Raw genomic sequence first — 20,000 nt, forward strand, 5'->3', positions numbered from 1 at the left:
TTACACTGCTGGTGGGAATGTAAATTGGTCCAGCCACAGTGGAGAACAATTTGGATATTCCTCAAAAACCTCCATATAGAGCTACCATATGATCCAGCAATCCCACTCCTTGCTATCTACCCTAAGGACAGAAGAATTCTTCATTGGAAAAGTGCTTGCACATCGATGTTTATTGCCGCACTACTCACGATTGCTAAGACATGGAACCTATCCAAACGCACCTGAACAGATGAATGGATTGAAAAACTGTGGCACATACACTCTATGGAATACTATTCGGCCATAAAAACCAACAAAACCATGGCTTTTGACAGGAAGTGGAAGAATATGGAAGATTTACTGCTGAGTGAAGCAAGCCAGGCTATGAAGGAGAGACAGTGTATGTCCCCACTTAATATATACTGAGTGTCTGCACTCTGTGACTGAAACTGATTGACTAAAGGATATACAAACACAAGAGATAGGTGTGAATGCCAGATATGGTGTGTGTGGAGGAGTGGAACCTAGGGAAGGACATTTTCAAGCCAAAAAAAAAAAAAAAAAAAAAAAAAACCGAGGAAAAAGAACTCAGGGGACCAGCAGTTAGCATAATGGCTATGTCACTGGACTCCCACGTAGTCGACCGCGATTCGCGTCCCGGACCGGTATCTTAAAATTCACGCCGGGCGCGTGTGCATGCATGCCCAAGATCCCAAGAGGAGAATGGAGGAGAAGGGATTGCGGCGTGGCCATTTCCCTGGGGGGGTGATTTCTTGCTTTCTGTCTCTCTGTCTCTGTCTGTCTGGCGAGCGCACGTGCCCTATAGCAAAAACCTCTCAAAAAAAAAAAAAAAAAAAAAAAAGAACTGAAATTATGAAAAAAATGACAAAAAAATTGTTAAAAACATAGTTAATTTAGATGAGCATTGATTATAAAATTAACAGTAATAATGATAACATATGACTATAAAGCCAGACAAATCTTAAATATTGGATAATACAATGTAAAAAAGAGAGAAGAAAAGGAGATTCTAAGCTTCTTATGTTGTTCAGGAGAAGAACATAAAAAGACTTTAGAACACAATCAAGACTTTGTTAAGACAAGTTTGCATGTTAAAATGTTAAGGGTGACCTTTAAAAGATGAAAGCAGAAGGCATGAATTTTAAATAGTAGAAGAGAGAAAATGAACAAAAATAAAAATCAACATAAGGCAGTTAAAGGAGAAAAAATATAGAAAAAACAGAATCAAGAAAAGCACAAAAAATGAGATTAAAAAAAAACAAAATAAAGTATTTTGTTAACCATAATAAATATATATGAGTTACATATGTTAGTTAAAAGACAGATGGACAGATTATATCAAAAAATGTCTAGTAATGTGCTGTCTATAACACAGATAATTCATAGAAAGTCAAACCAAAAGACATATAAATACGTGAATTGACACTTAACTTCACTAGTATTTAGAGAAATTAAAGGCAAGACAATACTGCGATCCATTCCACAGCTATCAGATTGGCAAAACCTTAAAACTGACAATTATCATCTGTTGTGGAACAACAACCTTTTAAAATAACTAGAAATATAAATTGGTATAATTACTTGGAAAGACATTTGGAAAATCAGATAAAGTTAAAACTACGTATACCTTCAACCTAGCAACACTATTCCTGGGTGTATCATAGAGAAAATGGCACATAAATAAGGATAGTTAGATATATAGATAGACTTATTATACTCAAATTTCTAATACTAAAACAAAGCAAAATGAAAACACTACCAAGCAGCAAACATACAGTACCAATAAAGTTATAATGGAATACTATTCAACTGGTAACATGAACAAATGAATTACAGTTTTATATATATAAAGATAAATTTTATGAACAAGTTGAGCACCAAAGTTATGTTGTAACAGGATCTGTAGAGTATGAATTTATTCAGACAAAGCTTAAAATTTGTAAAACAATGCGACATTTTTTTTAGATTCGTGGCTCCGAAAGTGGTAAAAAGCAAAGTCCAGTAAAGGAGGGAAGAAATGGGATCAGAGAGGAATAAACAGCACACTAAAACTAAAGAAGGTATGTTTGATTAAAAAAAAAAAAAATTGGGGGAACCAGCAGTTAGCGTAATGGCTATGTCGCTGGACTCCCACGTAGTCGACCGCGGTTCGGGTCCCGGACCCGGTGGCTTAAAACTCACGCCGGGCGCGTGTGTGTGCGTGCCCAAGATCCCGAGAGGAGAATGGAGGAGAAGGGATTGCAGCGTGACCATCCCTCCTGGGGGGTGATTTCTCGCTTTCTGTCTCTATGTCTCTCTCTGTCTGTCTGGAGAGCGCATGCGCCCTACAGTGAAAATCTCTCCAAAAAAAAAAAAAAAATTAAGTACATGAAGCCAAAACAATATGTTAAAATTAGACTATGTCCATGGATTTTATCATATTGGTCTGTACTATTTATGTTTGAAATACCTCATAATTTAAAGAAAAATACATATAACAATTCAGATATAGTCTATCTATAAATGAAAGCAGTCCAAATGAGCCCTCCTAAAAAGAAGAAATTGAAGGAAAAGGGAAGCATAGCAAAAGCAAGTTTAAATGTTTAAATGACTAGTCCAAGATCATATGACATGTTACTGGGTTGACACCAACCCAGGTGGTTTGACTCCAACATCCATTTCTTTCTACTCTGCCAAGCTCTGTGGGCCAGTCTGAGTGAGTAGATCATATTAGTTCAAACAGTCTTTTTAGTTTCCTCATTTTGTGTGCTCAGAGAGAAGAAACTTCTCTCTTCCTCTTTTCAAAAGGCTATCAATCTTTGGGTGTAAAGTCAAGGAATTTCCTGGAGACCCTCTGCTTCTCCTTCTCAACATCATGAACTTTAAAGAACGAAGACAGATGGGACCATCCTCAGAGTGCCACCTTAAAGTTCCAGTCTGAAGATCCGTACTGTCTTCACTGTGTCCAACTCAATAAATTAACAAGTGTTTGCCAAGAAATTTCTCAGAGCCTGTGATTGTGCTCACAGTTGCATGATCTGGCGGCAGGAAGAAATTAGCCAGTGAAGCTGATCATATTGAACAGGAAAACTGCACATGATGAAAACTCAAAAGTGAAAACAAAGCATTAAGGCTTTAAATATATATATATATATATATATGCATATTTATATGTGTGTATGTGTGTGCATATGCATGTATATGTGTGTGTATGTATATATATTATATATATATAATATACAACCTGTATCTGAATTAATATATACTCATCTTTGTAAAAATTATTCTAAAGCATAATATTCACTGGAAATGAAAAACAAGTTAATAAAGACAAGGAATGTTAGATAAGATATTGGTGACAAACATGAATAATATATAAAATCCCAATGTGATATTCCAACTAAAAGGCTATTTTTCCTATTACATAAGTAAAGGGACTGCATTCCAGAAAATGGAATGATCATTTAGCTTTTAAAAATTGATTTAACTGTACTGAGAATGTACACTACATTGGTGACAACTTGGGAATGATTAATAACTGTAAGAATGATAATTGTTCTGCATGGGATAATTTGGACACCTAACAGGAAGGCATCTCAGAGTCAACAAATATTCATTCAGTGCTTGCTATGGGCCCAGTTCATGCTGGGTCACAGGGATAAGAGAGCTCTCAACCTAGCTTGTTTTTGTTGTTGTTGTTTGGTTGTGGTTTTTAATTTGTTTGTCTTTTTTTTCATTTTCTTTTTTTTTTTTTTTTTGAGAGGTTTTTGCTATAGGGCACATGCACTCACCAGAAAGACAGAGAGAGACAGAGAGACAGAAAGAGAGAAATTACCACCTGGGGGGATGGCCACACCACAATCCCTTCTCCTCCATTCTCCTCCTGGGATCTTGGGCACGCACACATACACATCTGGCATGAGTTTAAACCACCAGGTCCGAGACTTGAACTGTGCTCGACTACATGAGAATCCAGCGACAACCATTATGCCAACTGCTGGTCCCAATCTAGCTTGGTTTTATTCTTAACTGGATTCAAAGGGGGAAAAAAAGTGCATTAACTTTACTATTTTTACCTCTTGACAAGAATGAAAAGGATTTAGGTTTGTGAAAAGCACAAATCACATATGTTTTTCTAATATACTTTTAATCTCAGGAGTTTACAGATTGTCTAATTTTAGTGCACAAACCATATCTGCATTAACACTACATCTGCAATAGCAACCTTCATCTCCACTGCCTTTGTCGAGAGGGCTCCGAAACATAAAGTGAGTGATTAGAGAGAGAGCCCCTTGACTGTTAGAATCAACAGTATGGTATGTTTGGAAGGCTGCCTAACAGCTCTTCCCTAGTCTCTCTGCTGTTGTTAGAATTTGCTCTTTCAAATCTAACGGTTCCTCCACCAGGCCCTGCCTCTTCTCCTTGAATGCTATAGGGAAAGGTAAAAAGTTTCATTATGCCTCTAACCAATAGCACAGTGCCATTCATGGTGGAAATTTTCCTCTCTGCTTCTATCCAAAGTGCAATGTGGAATATTAGCCATTGCTATTTTCAATCTAAGACAAAGAAGGGAGATCCCTGACAGATCCTAATACATCTCTATATGAACAAGGGGACGGTGGCACATGGGAGATGGAGAAAACTAAATGAAACGACACCTTGCACAGATACAAGGTGGAGAAGTGGCTCTGTGTAGGAGTAACTGGGAAAGACAACCTAGAGAGGAATACAAATCACAATTTGACCAAGAAATTACCACTAGAATTAAACAGCTCTAAGGGACTAGCTCAGTTCTAAGCTTCACAGTAAGTAAGAGTTCATACAGCGAATACTCATTCCACACCAGACACTGTGTTAAGGGCCTTGCAGACATTAGCTCACTTAATGTTGAGCACAATCCAATTATCATCACCCCCATTTTAGAGATGAGGAAATGCAGCAAAGAGAGATTAAACAAGCTAGTGAAGGCTCACAGGGCTAATCCTTTTGCAAAAGTTAGGATTTGAACCTAGCCGTCTAAGTAAGAAAGACATTTGTGTGGGGCCAGCAGTTGGCGTAATGGCTGTGTCGCTGGACTCCCACATAGTGATCCACGGTTCGAGTCCCAGGCCCGGTGGCTTAAACTCATGCCAGGTGCATGTGCATGCGTGCCCCAGATCTCAAGAGGAGAATGGAGGAGAAGGAATTGCAGAGTGGCTAACCCCCTGGGGGGGATTTCTTGCTTTCTGTCTCTCTGTCTCTCTCTGTCTTTCTGGCAAGCACATGCACCCTATAGCAAAAACCTCTCCAAAAAAAGAAAAAAGAAAGCCATTTGTGAAAAAATACATCCCATTGGAGCACAACGTGAAGGCAAAAAAGAAGAGCTGCAAGGTGAATGAAAGAAGTTTCTAAAACAAGAGCTAAGAGGTTAACTTTAAGAGTCAATTTATGTATGCTGAAAAAAAAAATGAATTCATACTCCCTGGAGGAGAAAAAGAAGGGAGAAGAAATGGGGTACATTTTTATTCATTTGAAACTCTTGCATTCCAGAAATTTGCTTGAAATGGGCACATGGACTTTGACACAATTGCTTGGGCAGTTTGAATGAGTTGTTCCAATTGAGGGATTAACAATTCAAAATGGGCTTGCACTTGTTTGAACACATTTAGTGATTGTGAAAAAAATAATAAAATCTGTTTTTCCTCCACTGCTTTATGTTTTATAAGCAAAAGCAGGTTTGGGGAGGGGGTGTACATATTGCAGAAATGAACAAGGTCAAGTAAAAGGGGTAAAAACACTTCTTGATTTTACATGATTATCTTTTTCCTTTTCTGAATGTCTGCCTGATTTCCTGGCCTACATTAGGACCGTAGTTAACTCTCAACAGACCACTAAGAAGAACTCACTGTGGATCAGCCAGTACATGGGGCACTGCCAGCTAATGGTTCCTCCTCAAATGAGATCACGATCTCATAGCACAGAAAAGACAAATGTAGAAACAAGCAGAATATAAGGCAGAAATAATAAATTCCAAAAAAAGAAAGATTGCTTGCTGAAATTCAACAGACAGAAAGATTGTATGTGATGGGAGGATTCGGAAAGGGTTTCCAGGGGAAAATTGAAATTGATCTTATGTGGGATTTGAACAACAAAATAGGAAAAGGTATTCCAGGGAAGAGGATTAGCATGAATGAAGACAGAGGAGTAGAAAAGGACAATGTATATTTGAACATCAAGGGGCATAATTTGGCTAGAAAATAAGGTGTGTATATGGTAGAAGTAACTAATACATTGAGAAAATAAGCTGAACCTGTATTATAAGGGGATCTAAATACTTTGTTTGGACAAAGATCACTGTTAAGGTCTCCATGCAGAGGAGAAGCAAGGTCAGAGGAAATACACTGTAGAAAAATCTCTGTGTAAGCAGTAGGATGGATGTAGAATGGATAAGAAAGAGACCTAGTCCAGAGAGCTGAGAAGTCTTTACACCTAAGCTATAAACTACATCCTCAATCCCAGCCAACCACCATTTCAAAGGCCTGCCTTTGCCCCTGGAATAGATAAGGCAAGAGAACATAAATGAGTCCATTGGCTCCATACTTTCCGGCAACAGCCAAGTCCATATGAAGTAGCATATGAGGACGGCTGACCGGTTGCCAGCCTGTAGAATAGTCTCCACCATCTGTCCTTAAAAATAAAAGTTTCTTCTTGACTCTGTGGTAATGGTTCTGAGCTCAAATCATCTCTTCAGATTCTGCTTCTGACCCTCTGTTGTTTCATAATCTCTGATTTCTGCCATTTTCCTTCACTTCGTTCCGATTTCTGCCAGCTCCTGCATCCTGATACTTTGGTTGACCAGACTCCTTCACTCTTCACTCCAGTGTGGCCCTGGAAGGGTGCCTTCATATCCATCTTTTCCACATTACACAGCCAAAGCCATTCCAGCTCCACTCTTATCTAGACCAGGCATGGAAATCCCTTAAGACTAAATCCTCAGAATCCCATTTATCAGGGAAGAGTAATAGGCACTGTTACCTCAAAGGAGAAGTATTTTCCAAATGTATCCACCTCCCAGGCTTCATGGAAAAGACTGAAATCATCCCAGCAACAGTAAGCAGAGTCATGAGCTCTTAAAACTCTAGAAAGGAAGGCTCTTTAAAGATCATACAGTCCCATCTTCCTTGTTTTATCCAGAAAAAGTTAACTGGCTTATTGAAAGTCACGCAAAGTGGCAACCAGACTGGCCTCTCCTGACTCTCAATCCAAAAGATGTTTATCAGCAGTTAGAAAAGTTCAATGTCTCTTGTCATAAGAAAAATGCAAATTAAAACCACATCAAGATACCATTATTTTTCTTAGAGATTTTGCCTTAGGGCCCATGCACTCACCAGAGAGAGAAACAGAGACAGTGAGAGGGAAATTGAGAAATAACCCCAGGGGAATGGCCACACCACAAACCCCTTCTCCATTCTCCTCCCAGGATCTCAGCACAAACGTGCATGCACCACCTAGCATGAGTTTCAAGCCACCAGGTCTGGGACTTGCCTGTGGTCAGCCACATGGGAGTCCAGCAATGTAACTGCTATGTTGTCTGCTGGCCTCTGAGATACCATTTAAGCACAGTTAGAATGGTTAGGATCAAAAAAAAAGAGAGAGAATGACAAGTGCTAGTGAAGCTGTAGTGAAAAGAGAACCTTCTTACACTGTTGCTGGAAATGTAAATTAGTACAACCTCTGTTGAAAACAATATGGAGTTTCCTTAAAAACCTAAAAATAGAACTAGCATCTGACCCAGTAATCCCGTGCTTTGGTATTTTCCCAAAAGATAAGAAAATACTCAGTTGGAAAGACATTTGCACGCCCATGTTTATTGTAGCCATATTCACAATCGCTAAGACATAGAATCAACCTAAGGGTCCAAAAACTGATAACTGGACTGAAAAATGGCAGCACACATATACTATGAAACATTACTCAGTCATAAGAAACAGTAAGATCCTTTCATTTGATTCAAAATGAATGAATATAGAAGACCTAATGTTAAGCAACATGAGTTAGACTGTGAGATACACACTGTATATCACCATTCAATATATACCAGATGTTTGCACTCTATGACAGAAATGGAGAGATCTGAAGATACTAGAAGGGATAAGTGTAGATACCAGAGACAGAAGGGAGGGAAGTGGGTGATAGAAAGTGGGTGGAAGAGGGTGGGCATGAGGGGCAAAGGCAAAAATCATTTAACAGTCAAAAGAATATTAATTTCTCTGTTTAAAAAAAAGTTTTGTAATTTTTGCTTTAGAAAGAATAAAAGAAAAAATGTATTCTCTTTCTCAAGTGAGGATTTTGTAATCTTATGGCCTAAATTGCTAGTGTCAGCAAAAGAAAAGAAAAAAAGAATGTGTAAAATGTTATTAATGTAGAGCCAGCAGGTGGCATGCTAGTTAAGACACTGGATTCCCACATAGCCAAGTATGGTTCAAGTCCTAGACCTGGCACTTAAAAATCATATCCAGCATGTTTGTGTGCATGCCCAAAGAGAAAGGACAACATTGTGACCACCCAGGGGTGTGATTTCTCATTTTCCTTTTCTTTGTTTCACTCTGTCTTTCTCCAGCAAGTGCAAGCATCCAAAAACCTATATAAATAAATAAATAAAGTTATAAGTCTAAATCAGAATCAGTTGAGATCATATTAACTGCAAATTTTTTGTCCACATCTCTTGGCACATCATTGTTCATTAACAGTTTGATTTAATCATCTTGGCTTCCCAGACGGCTGTAATTCTTGGAAGTCAGAGACGAGATTGTCTTCTTGCCTCTCCAGCTGTTAGACATGGTGCTAGACACAAGGCGGACTCCCAATAACTACCTCATGTGTTGGCTCGTTACAAAGAAGAAGTGATTTTTGCACCCTTCATATTTAAGTATGTGATGTACCATGTTATCATAGTCATAAGAGGGCAAAATCATGAGCAGTTTTTTATACTCTTGCTTAATGTTGGTAATTTTGACATATTAATACTATATTCTTAACAAAAGAAATAAGATCTAATATCCTCATCCACTCCCAGCAATGAAGGAAATCTAGGGTGATTTCTGCATGTGTAGATGAGAAAAACAGTTAGTGAATTCTTTCTCAGTAGCCATAACTAACCTGTGTTGAATTAAGCAAGTTGTCGTCCCTGTCTCTTTCCACCTGCTCCTATTCTTTACCTGTAACAAAACTGCAATTGTAGAGGAAGTTTTTAAACTAGAATCTGGTACCTTGAACAAAGTGAAAATTATCTCCCCTTTAAAACTCATAGAATTCATGAATGACCTTGGTGAGCTTTCTCTAAAGTTGGGAAAAACTAATGGCAGAACAGTTCAATTTGGTAAAACATATCACATGAATTAGGATATTAATGAGCAGTAGGCTGGATTCTTCTCTCCACTTCTAAACCAATAGGTGCTCAGAAATCCAGTAACAATTTTAAAAAAAAAAACCAGTAATTTCTTTTACAGAACTTTTGGAATAAATGGATTTATAAATATTAGCACTAATCCTTATATTTACTGTTAAAATTGTATTCCATTTTTCTACAAATCGCTCTAGACACCTTCACAGTTAAATACTTACTAAACAAATAAATAAATGAACAAAAACATCCCAGCATCTCCAGCATTTGAAAGTAGAATTTGCTGGGCTATAAAATCAGTGAGTTATTTGTCATGCAGCTTAATTCTGTCATAAAATGCTAATCAGCCTTTCTGTCACTTTGCTCTTGCCCCATATCTTTTTATGAGAACATTAACATGGTTATTACAGAGTAGAGACTCTTATGGCTACAAATATACTTACCATTTATGTATATTTTTGTCCCCCCAAAAAATGTTGCCACCAAGAGCCCCAGACTCCTAGTTAACCATAATCCTAGATTCTAGTACAGAGGGCATGGCCTTCTGTGTCATCTGGATGTGGCATCAGGTAGTCAGGGCCAGTCAGCTTCCCTCCTTCTCAGATCTGTGAGCCAGAGTTCAGCTATGACTCTTCCTTCTCATCTGAATACAGAGTGACTGAGGCTTCCTTCTCTGAGTTGGAAAAACACAGGCTATATATTAGGTGGTTCTGTTTTAATAGTATTGATAATAGGAATATAGATCCCAGAAGATAGTTTCCCAGGAGCCTTACAAAAACTGAAGCAATGGGACTAGCAGATGGTGCAATGGTTATATCACTGCACTCCCACATAGTTGACCGCAGTTTGAGTCCTGGACCCAGCGGTTTAAAATTCACACTGGATGCATGTGTGTGTCTGTGTGTGTGTCTGTGTGTGTGTGTGTGTGTGTGTGTGTGTCTGTGTGTGTATGTGTCCAAAATCCCAAGAGGAGAATGGAGGTGTGGCCATCTCCCCCCAGGGGGTGATTTCTCATTTTCTGTCTCTCTTGCAAGCACACGCACCCTATAACAAAATTCTCTCTTAAAAAAAAAAAAATTGAAGCAGTACAGATACCAGAAATCTTCCTTTCATGTATATACAATCAATTTTCCAAGGCAACTAACTAATGAACAACTATAGAACTGGGTGACTCAATACTAAGCCTCTCTAGGATGCTTAGGCATAGAATATCTCAGTGACATGTCCTTGACCTTGGAATGTGTTCTGCAAAGACACATTTTTATACCACCATTCAGACAGTTCTGAATCTGAATCTTGGCTCCATCATTAACTGCATCTGTGTCTTTTGTCAGATTGTCTTCTGAGCCTCCGAGTCTGTTGTTACTTATGAAGTTATTGCAAAGACTAGAAGTAATGTATGTAAAGGCACTCGGTACAAAGCAATGGCAACCATTATTACTATCCTTATAACCACTACTATTGTTACTGACTTTCAATCAGAGCCACGTTTGATGGTGTTCAGTTGCATCAACTGTATTCTAGTATAATTCATTCTGTCCTTCATCTAGATTCCTGAGCTCCCTTTGTTTATCTACATTTTAACACTTCTAAGTTTCTATTGAACTGCCTCGGGTTTTCTTTGGAATGTAGACTACACATAACAAGTAAATGTTTTCAGCATCTCGTCCATAAAAGAAAAGCCAAGAGGGTCTCTAATGTACCTGATGGTTCAATCCGTGTTATTTTTTGTAAGTGTCAGAGAAATCAGTTTCCTGAGCACTGCCCCCTTCTTCCTAGTTAGTCATCAATTCAGAGACAAGTATATAAATTCTGCTTGTCATAAGACCCAAACATTTGAACCAGTTATTTTCATGTTTGTATATTAAATATGGTAGCTATAAACTTGAGTGAAAATGGTCAGCACAAAGCAAGATTCATCATTCTCATCATTCAGTAACATGTAAGAAACTCTTCAGATGATTGAAAACATTCATTTCCCGTCCGTATATGTTGAGACTATGCAGAATGATGATGACGAAGGTAAACTGATATAGCCGTATCAGGAATTATCGTAATTGTCAGGCTGATTAGAGCAAGGGCCCGTGGAGAACAGGCCTGTCCCCTTTGTAATGGTTCTCCTTTGTCACCACCTGCCCCCTTATGGAGGCAGAACAGGAGCTCCCTGGTGGCGAAAGCTTGCAAGGGAGCTGGAGACACTCTGAGTTCCCCCGGGCAGGTGCCTATCTCTCCTGCCAGTGGCTGTGAGATGTCCAGGCAATCAGCAGTCGATTGTCATCAAGAAGAAAATTCCTGTCAAGAGTCACTTAAATTGTGTCACTCAGGAGGAAAAATCGATATCAACAATCTCCCAGATGTTACTGATTTGGAGGCATCTCTCTCACCATCCCCTCCCCACTCAAACTAAGCAGCTATGTTGCCACACTTACATAGGTAGTAAAAAGAAAAAAAAATGCAATCCACCAGTAAACAGCAACACCCTAAACACAGAGGCTGGTTCATCACGCACTCCCTGACATTCTCTTCACTCAGAAAGAACAGGAAAGAAATGTTTCAGCATACAAGTTTGAATCAACTTTGTAATTTCTTTTTTTAATGTAAGTGAATTCACTATCTTGTTCTCCAAATGCAACCTGAGTTCCCCTTTCTTTGCACTGCTTTCTTTTCATGAACACTCATTAAGGGCTCACAAAAGGTGATGCCTTGCAGATTGGAGCTGGCGTTCCTTCCTGGTTCTGACCTGCATTCAGTAGAAAGCGATTAGCATCAGTAATAATAGTAAGACACAGATGCAGGCTGCTTTGCACAGGAAGACTGATAAGTATCCAAACAAGCACACCCAATCTGGGAGGAAGGTGCCGTGATACGCTACTGCATATTCTGTTCTCGCAAGAGCTACTTCCTTCGTAGATCAATGTCTGCCAAATTTGCATCCTCCAGGAATTCCTCCACCTTTTCATGAGCATGGGGGAGAGGTGGGGTTTTTGCTATTGTTCCTTTGTTTTACTAAATTTTTTTGTTATCACAATCTACTGCCTATGAACTACTCTAAGAGAATCCCAAATATGTAATATATTCAATACCTTCCTTTAGATATGGCAGAAACACAACCTGGAATTGATGGCCATTCTGATCAATCTGGGCGGCTCTGAACTTGGGAGAAATGATCAGTCTGGAGTAGGATTCAATAAAGGAAAAGGATGACACATTTCCAGGTTTGGAAAAGGAGCACTTGGAGTTTGGCTCACTTTCTGTGAACCCACTGTCAGTCAGCACAACAAAACCAAAAAAGAAATACTTTTGGTACCAATATTCAAAGAAAAAATTCATCACAGGAATTTTTAAAACCAATTTTAGTAAAGTTTCCAAGGACATTTGAACTCACTGTGTCCTGTGACTGATGACCTGATACTCCCCTAGGACGGAGGGGACTAGAGTGCAGGATGATGAAGAAATTAGTAACTTCTAAGTTATACAGAGTAGGACACCAAGAATCAGAAGATACTACATCCAAAATATTACCTCTACTAGAACTAATAGTAAAAGACGTCAGAAAAGACTAAATCCAAACTCATGGTTTTACGAAAAGGTAAACTGGAGTTCCAATTGTTTGAAACTCGGGCCTGAGAACCCAGTTAATAAAGAAATGTAACTACAACTCAGACAGCATGACCCCTCCTCCCCCAAGTCCAGGGCCTTCTCACTGTCACTCTCATAGAGTTTGAGAAAAGAGGAAAAGGCGGGAAGGTGAGTATAGTCATGGCTCCTGATGCCCCTTGGAATGAGACCCACAACTCAAACCATCTGGCGCATGGGCAGCTGGTCTTTTTCACAGGAGAAACAGTGTCGACTATTTGAAAGAAAGCAAGATGCTGCCCAGAGCTCAAACGAGAAACCACAGTCATGGACGGTCAACCAACATCCTAGAAACTGCCGCATCCCTCTTCACAGGCCTGCTTTTCTATTTACTTAAATGCTTGCAAATGGTAGTTTCTTGATTGCTTATCGTTATTAGGCTAGTTGTTTATTTTAATGTGCTTATTTTTAATACAGTTCTTGAATTTATTAGTTCCATCATTTTTCTGTTTATGATTTTATTAATTTGTAAATGTGTAACTTCTTTCTTCCATTTTACTTAGGTGCTTTTGGTGTTTTTGTTCTTTTTTTCTACTTTCATAGATGGCTAATGCATATCTCTTTGTTCCTTCTTTATTACTATGAATATTTAAGACCATGCTTTTTTATTTGGTGAGCTTAGCTTTAATTATACTCATATTCTGATACGTAATATCTTCATATATGTAATTTTAATATTCTAGATATTCTTTTATTCCCACTCTGATTCCACTTTTAACATAAGAATGGTTTGAGAGAGATGTTTTAATTTACAGGAAATGGAAATCTTTCCTTTCTAATTTGGTAGTTCATCTGTAATGTTATTGTGTTGGAGTCTAAGAATGTTGTATATGGTTTTAAATTGTTTTAATCATCTTTAAGGCCTAATTCCACTTTTGTAAAAAGAGCTTTTTTGTTTTTATTAGGTTATTGCCACTGGGCACATGTGCTTGACAGAGAGAGACAGAGAGAGGGAAAGTGAGAAATCACCCTTTGAGGGGAATGGCCACACTGCAATTCCCTCTCTGCCACTCCCCTCTCAGTACTTTGAGTTTGCACCCACATGGTTTAAGACTCAAACTGTGGTAGGCCATGTGAGAATCTAGCGCCTTAACCAGCATACCACCTGCTGATCCTAAAAAAGCACTTTTTGCAGCTCTTGTTAATAAGGTGTTTTTTCTGTTTCCAGGGCACAGTGTACTATAGATTGATGTAGCTGTATACAGTAGATCTGCCTTATTAATTAGGTCTCGTAGGTCACATATTTTGCATATTTGTATAATTATTTCTCACTCATAGTTTTTGCCCTATTTATTTTGATGCTGTTATTTGATTGTGTATGCATTAAATTTTCATTAACAAAAACAACTTCATGATTTTTACATGTCCTACCAGACTAACCAGAGAAATTCAAAATTGTTTGTGTGTGTGTGTGTGTGTGTGTGTGTGTGTGTATGTCATAACTTTTAAAATTCCCTTCCTTTTAAAATCCCTTGCTTATGATAGTTTAAGAACAAGTTTACAAACTTGCTGTAAAGCTGGACACTTCTTTATCTTAATCGCCCTCATAGCACTTACCACATTTCATTGCTTCAAATCTAACAGACGCTTAATAAATAGCTGCTAGACTAAATTGATTCATCAAAATAATAACTTCTATAGCTTTTTACAATATAGTCTCGGGACCAGCAGTTGGCGTAATGGCTATGTTGCAGGACTCCCATGTGGTCAACCGCTATTCGCGTCCCGGACCCAGTGGCTTAAACTCATGCCAAGTATATGTGTGAGCATGCCCAAGATCCCGAGAGGAGAAAGAAGAAGGGATTGTGGCATGGCCATCCCCCCAGGGTGTGATTTCTCACTTTCTGCCTCTCTGTCTCTCTCTGTCTTTCTGGTGAACATACGTGCCCTATAGCAAAAAAAAAAAAAAAACTCTCAAAAAATATGTATAGTCCTTGTATTAGGGTATTTTACAGAAAAAACAATAGAATAAATAGATATAATAATTATATATTATATACTATATATTTTATATTTATTATATATTATTTATTACATATTATATATTACATGAAGAGAGAACAATACTTACTATAAGAAATTGATTCGCATTATTATAAAAGCTGAAAAGTCCTAAGATCTGCAACTGGGAAACTGGAAAAACAAAAACACCTGTGGAATACTTCCAGTCCGAGTCCAAAGGTCTAAGAACTAGGAGAGCTGGTGGTATAGGTTTTAGCCCAAGTCTCAAGTCCCAGCTCAAAGACCATCAGAGAGAACAAATTCTTCCTTACTCGGCCTTGTGTTCTACTTAGTCTTTCATCAGATTGGATGCAGCCTGCTGTGTTGGAGAGGACAATCCAATTCTCAGTCTACAAATTCCAGTGTTAATCTCATCCAGACACATGCAGAATGATGTTTAACCAAATATCTGACACCATGTGGCCCATTCTGGTTGATGACAATTAACTATCACACTCCCTAATGATGTAGATAAAGATCTAGGCTGATATGTTGTCTGTTATGATGGTAGATTCTGTGTCTACTTCCCCAACATCCTTCTTTATTTAATGTTTTATTCTTTTTTTTTTTTATTTTTTTTTTGAGAGGGTTTTTTTTCACTATAGGGCGCGTGCGCTCGCCAGACAGACAGAGAGAGACATAGAGACAGAAAGCGAGAAATCACCCCCCAGGGGGGATGGTCACGCCGCAATCCCTTCTCCTCCATTCTCCTCCCGGGATCTTGGGCACGCACGCACACGCGCCCGGCGTGAGTTTTAAGCCACCGGGTCCGGGACACGAACCGCGGTCGACTACATGGGAGTCCAGCGACATAGCCATTACGCTAACTGCTGGTTCCCTTAATGTTTTATTCTTAAACACAGCAGAGATGGGGCATTCAACCACAAGGACTCACAGTTGCTTTTCTTTTTTTGTTTTTTAGTTTTGCTATGGGATATGTGGGCTTGCCAGAGAGAAACTTAAAGAAGAGAGAGAGAGAATGAATAGTGAGAAAGCACTTCCCTCCAGGGGGAAGGACGATGCCACAGTCCCTTCTCCTCCTTTCTCCTCTCGGAATTTTGGGCACACAAATATGTGCCTGGTGTGTTTGCAAAGGTGCCAGGTCCACTACTCAAACCACACAGTTGGCCATATGAGATCCAGCCACCTTAACCACACCACCATCTGCTAGCCCACCAGGATTGCTTTTGAATTGAAATATGAAGGGTTTGGAGAATTAATTTCTGTGGTATGTATACCACAGTCGTAGAGAGGGGGAAGGAACATGATTCACAATGATAGAAAGTTAGCGTTTACATGGAGAACAAACTCAAAAGCAAAGCTGTGCTTCAACCAATCATGGATACCATGTTTCTCAACTTATGATGGGTCATATCCCAATAAACCCACTGCATGTTGAAATTACTAGATGTTAAAAATGCATTTAATACATGTAACCTACCAAACATGGTCGCCTAGCCTGCCTATTTTAAATGTGCTCAGAACACTTACATTAACCAAAAGTTGGGCAAAATCATCTAAAACAAGGCTATTTTAATAATGAAGTGTTGAATATCTCTTACGATTTATTACTACTGTACTCAAAGTAAAAATGCCAGAATGCTGGTACGGGTACTCCAAGTATAGCTTTTACTGAATGCATGTGGCTTTCACGCCATCAAAAAGTCAAAAAATTATAAGTTGAATCATCATAAGGCAGGAACTATCTGCAGCCCCAGAGATAAGCCATCCTTCAGCAAGAATGCACTGACAGCAAAGATTAGAAATGTCCAGTAGGCAAGAGCTGTAGTGAAATGAAGAAATAGCCTTCAAATGTAGCTCTTAACAAAGAGTTTTGTTTTCCACCTTAAATAAGAAGAAAACTTTTTTTTTATTTAAACATTAAAAAACACTACCTTCAAGATAACTCCAAAGGCAGAGATGAGCCTCTTTATTTCCCCAAGGAGGACAATGCGTGATGTTACAACAGCACTCTGCACTGCTGCACCCAACGAGGAAGGTCCTGGATTTGCACCCAAGATCTGCCTGCACATGCGAGGCACAGATTCGCACTCTTAATCTGAGCTGACTGAGGCTGGGGGTGGATTTTGGTATGAACCCCTGCTAAGGGTGCCTGTCTCTCTCCCATGCTCTCTTTCTCTGCCTCTCTCTCTCCTAGAAGAAATCAGTAAACTTAAAGAAAAGTAACCATAATTTATTTTTTAAGAATCATTTAATTTTATTTATCCTTATTGTTATTTTAACTTTCTATAGGGCACATGCCATCACTAGAGAGAGTGAGGGGAAATGAGAAACCACGCCATCAGGTCTGCAACTAAAACCACAGCTGGTCATGCAGGAGTCCAGTGCTTTAGCCACCATGCTACCTGATGGCCCCAGTAGCCATAATTTCCAATGTCATTGCATTCCACAAAGTATACAAGATCAGCCAATAACAACAGGAAAATAATAGTGAAAATATGAGCTTCATTGGGATGGCTCTGGGTAACCAGAGACTACACTTTGGGCGGTAACCTAAGGAATAAGAGATTTCTGAAAGGAGCACCATCAGTTTTGCTACTAAAAACCGCCCAACTTGGCATGGACAAGCAGTTTTCAGTTCTGGCTAGGGAAAAGAACTTGGAAGATAAAAAGATCATACACAACAGAAGAGAAAATGAGTTTCCCTTCTTCATTTCTGTTTTCACTAGGAAGAGGAGTTAGTATTTAATACTAAAGCCTACTATGTAGCTACATATTTGTGTATTTTTAATCAGGATCTATCTTAAGTAAATTGTGAGCAACCATTTATAAGCATTTAGAACAATGCCTGGAACCAGCAGTTAGCATAACAGCTATGTCGCTGGACTCCCACATAGTTAAACGCGCTTCAAGTCCTGGACCCAGTGGCTTAAAACTCACACTGGGCGCGTGTCAGTGTGTGCCCAAGATCCCAAGAGGAGAATGGAGGAGAAGGGATTGTGGAATGGCTATCCCCTCTGGGGGATGATTTCTCGCTTTCTATCTCTCTGTCTCTCTCTGTCTGTCTGGTGAGTGCACGCACCCTATAGCAAAAACCTCTCAGAAAGAAAAAAAAAAAAAAAAGAACAATGCCTGGCATCAACTTAGTATTTTTAAAACAAATACCAAGTTTAAATACCAACTTAATATTTTCCAAACAAAATTCTTTATCATTATGGCCAGACGGTATGTGCATTCACAAAAGGTAGTGAGAGAGAGAGAGAGGACTTCCAAATGGGGCATAGTTGCACCACATCCTCCCCACTCCATTTCTTTTTCTCATCGCGATCTTGGGCATGCTTGCACACGCATGCACCTGCACGGTCTTCTGGAGGCAGAGGCCAAGACTCAAAGTACAGGAGGCCCTGCGGGATCCAGCTTAACTTAGTATTGTTGTATAAATGAAAAGAAATGAAACTATAAGCAGTTCTTCTTAAAGTATTCTGCTCATTTCATCTTTTCATTAACTTTGTGGGGTCCTGAGTCAAGTTAAGGAGAGAGGCCTGACCTAAATTCACACCCCACTGTACCTGTAAGTACTAATGAGCATTCTTCACATTTAGAAAGTAAAAATAAGATAACTTTTCTGGTCCTAGGCTTCTCTAATCCCAATCTGGGGTAAAGCTAAATAATAACCCAGAGAGTCATTAGGTAAATAGATTTAAAAAACAAAAAAAAAGCCTTGTTGCAGTGAGAGAAATAAAGGATTAAATGTGAACACATTTTTCTTCAACCCCCTCCCTCAACCCAATCCTGTAGCATGTAACTGTGTGCTTTTCTTCCCTACAACGTCAAGTTGACCATTTCTGGATCTTTTTACTTTAAAACTATATCCTCTGAACCATAAGGGCTTTGCCCCTGGAATGAAATTTATTTAAGTACTTTTGTGGATTTTTAACAAAACAACAAAACAGTAGTGATACAAAATTCACGTAGACTAGTAGCCAGTTTATTTCTCAAATTATATGGGGTGGGGGATGGTAGACAGTAGAAAATAGGGATCAGATGGCGGCACAGCGGTAAAACACAATGCTCCACAAGGCTGACCCACAGGGAGAGCTGAGGGTTTGTGTCCAGAGACCTCCCTGAGTATGCTGGGCGCATGCATTTTCGGGATCTAGGGCTGAGCCAGCTTGTAACATCAAGACCCTGTCAAGTGTGTTCTCTGTTTCCCTTTTTCTGTCTCTTTCACTCATGGGAAAAATAAAGAAATAAACTTTAAAAAAAGAAAATTAAAATTATAGAATGGGCTGGCCCTATAGCCTGGTGATTAAGGGAAGCTGGATCCGACAAAGCTGACTGGTTCTAATCTTGGCCCTGGCAGCTTAAAAAACACACCAGGCACATGTGCATATGTGCCTAAAATCCCAACAGGATGGAAAGATAGAGGAGAAGGGATTGTGGCATGACCATGCCCCACTGGAGGGTTAAAACATATGTGCCCTCTGGCAATTTAGAGACACACACATAGGATTAAATCATACATATATTGCTTTAATCGACAAATGTTTACTAAGCATCAATCGTACACCAAGCTCTGGGTAGACACTACAAAGAAAGAGATGAACAAGCCACATACCATCCTATCCTCCTGGAGCTTACAGGAGACAGATAATAAACAAATATTTTGTAATTCTGTGACAAATCTCATGAAGGGAAAGTAGAGCATAAAAACAATACAAGAATAAAAGTGTAAAATATTGTAGGAAAGTCAGCTCTCTCGCATGAAGAAATCAAAGCATTTGAAGCTAAAAAATAAGTTAGTTTCTCAGTTTAACGTAACACATGCAGAAACAATTCAAGAGCACTATTAAGAAGCTTTCAAATGCATTCATTCTGAATCACAAACACTGAAGGGAAGCCACTGAATGGAAAGCACATTAATACTATAACTGCCCATTATAGTAAAGCAGCAAAGTCTGATACTACTATTATCAACACATTTTGTAACTTTTTTTGGAAAGCTTTGGCACCTGGTCCTTCGGCCCATTTACTAATTAAT

Source organism: Tupaia chinensis, unplaced genomic scaffold (genome assembly GCF_000334495.1).
Source record: "Tupaia chinensis unplaced genomic scaffold, TupChi_1.0 Scaffold144909_1, whole genome shotgun sequence".
Taxonomy (NCBI): Eukaryota; Metazoa; Chordata; class Mammalia; order Scandentia; family Tupaiidae; genus Tupaia; species Tupaia belangeri.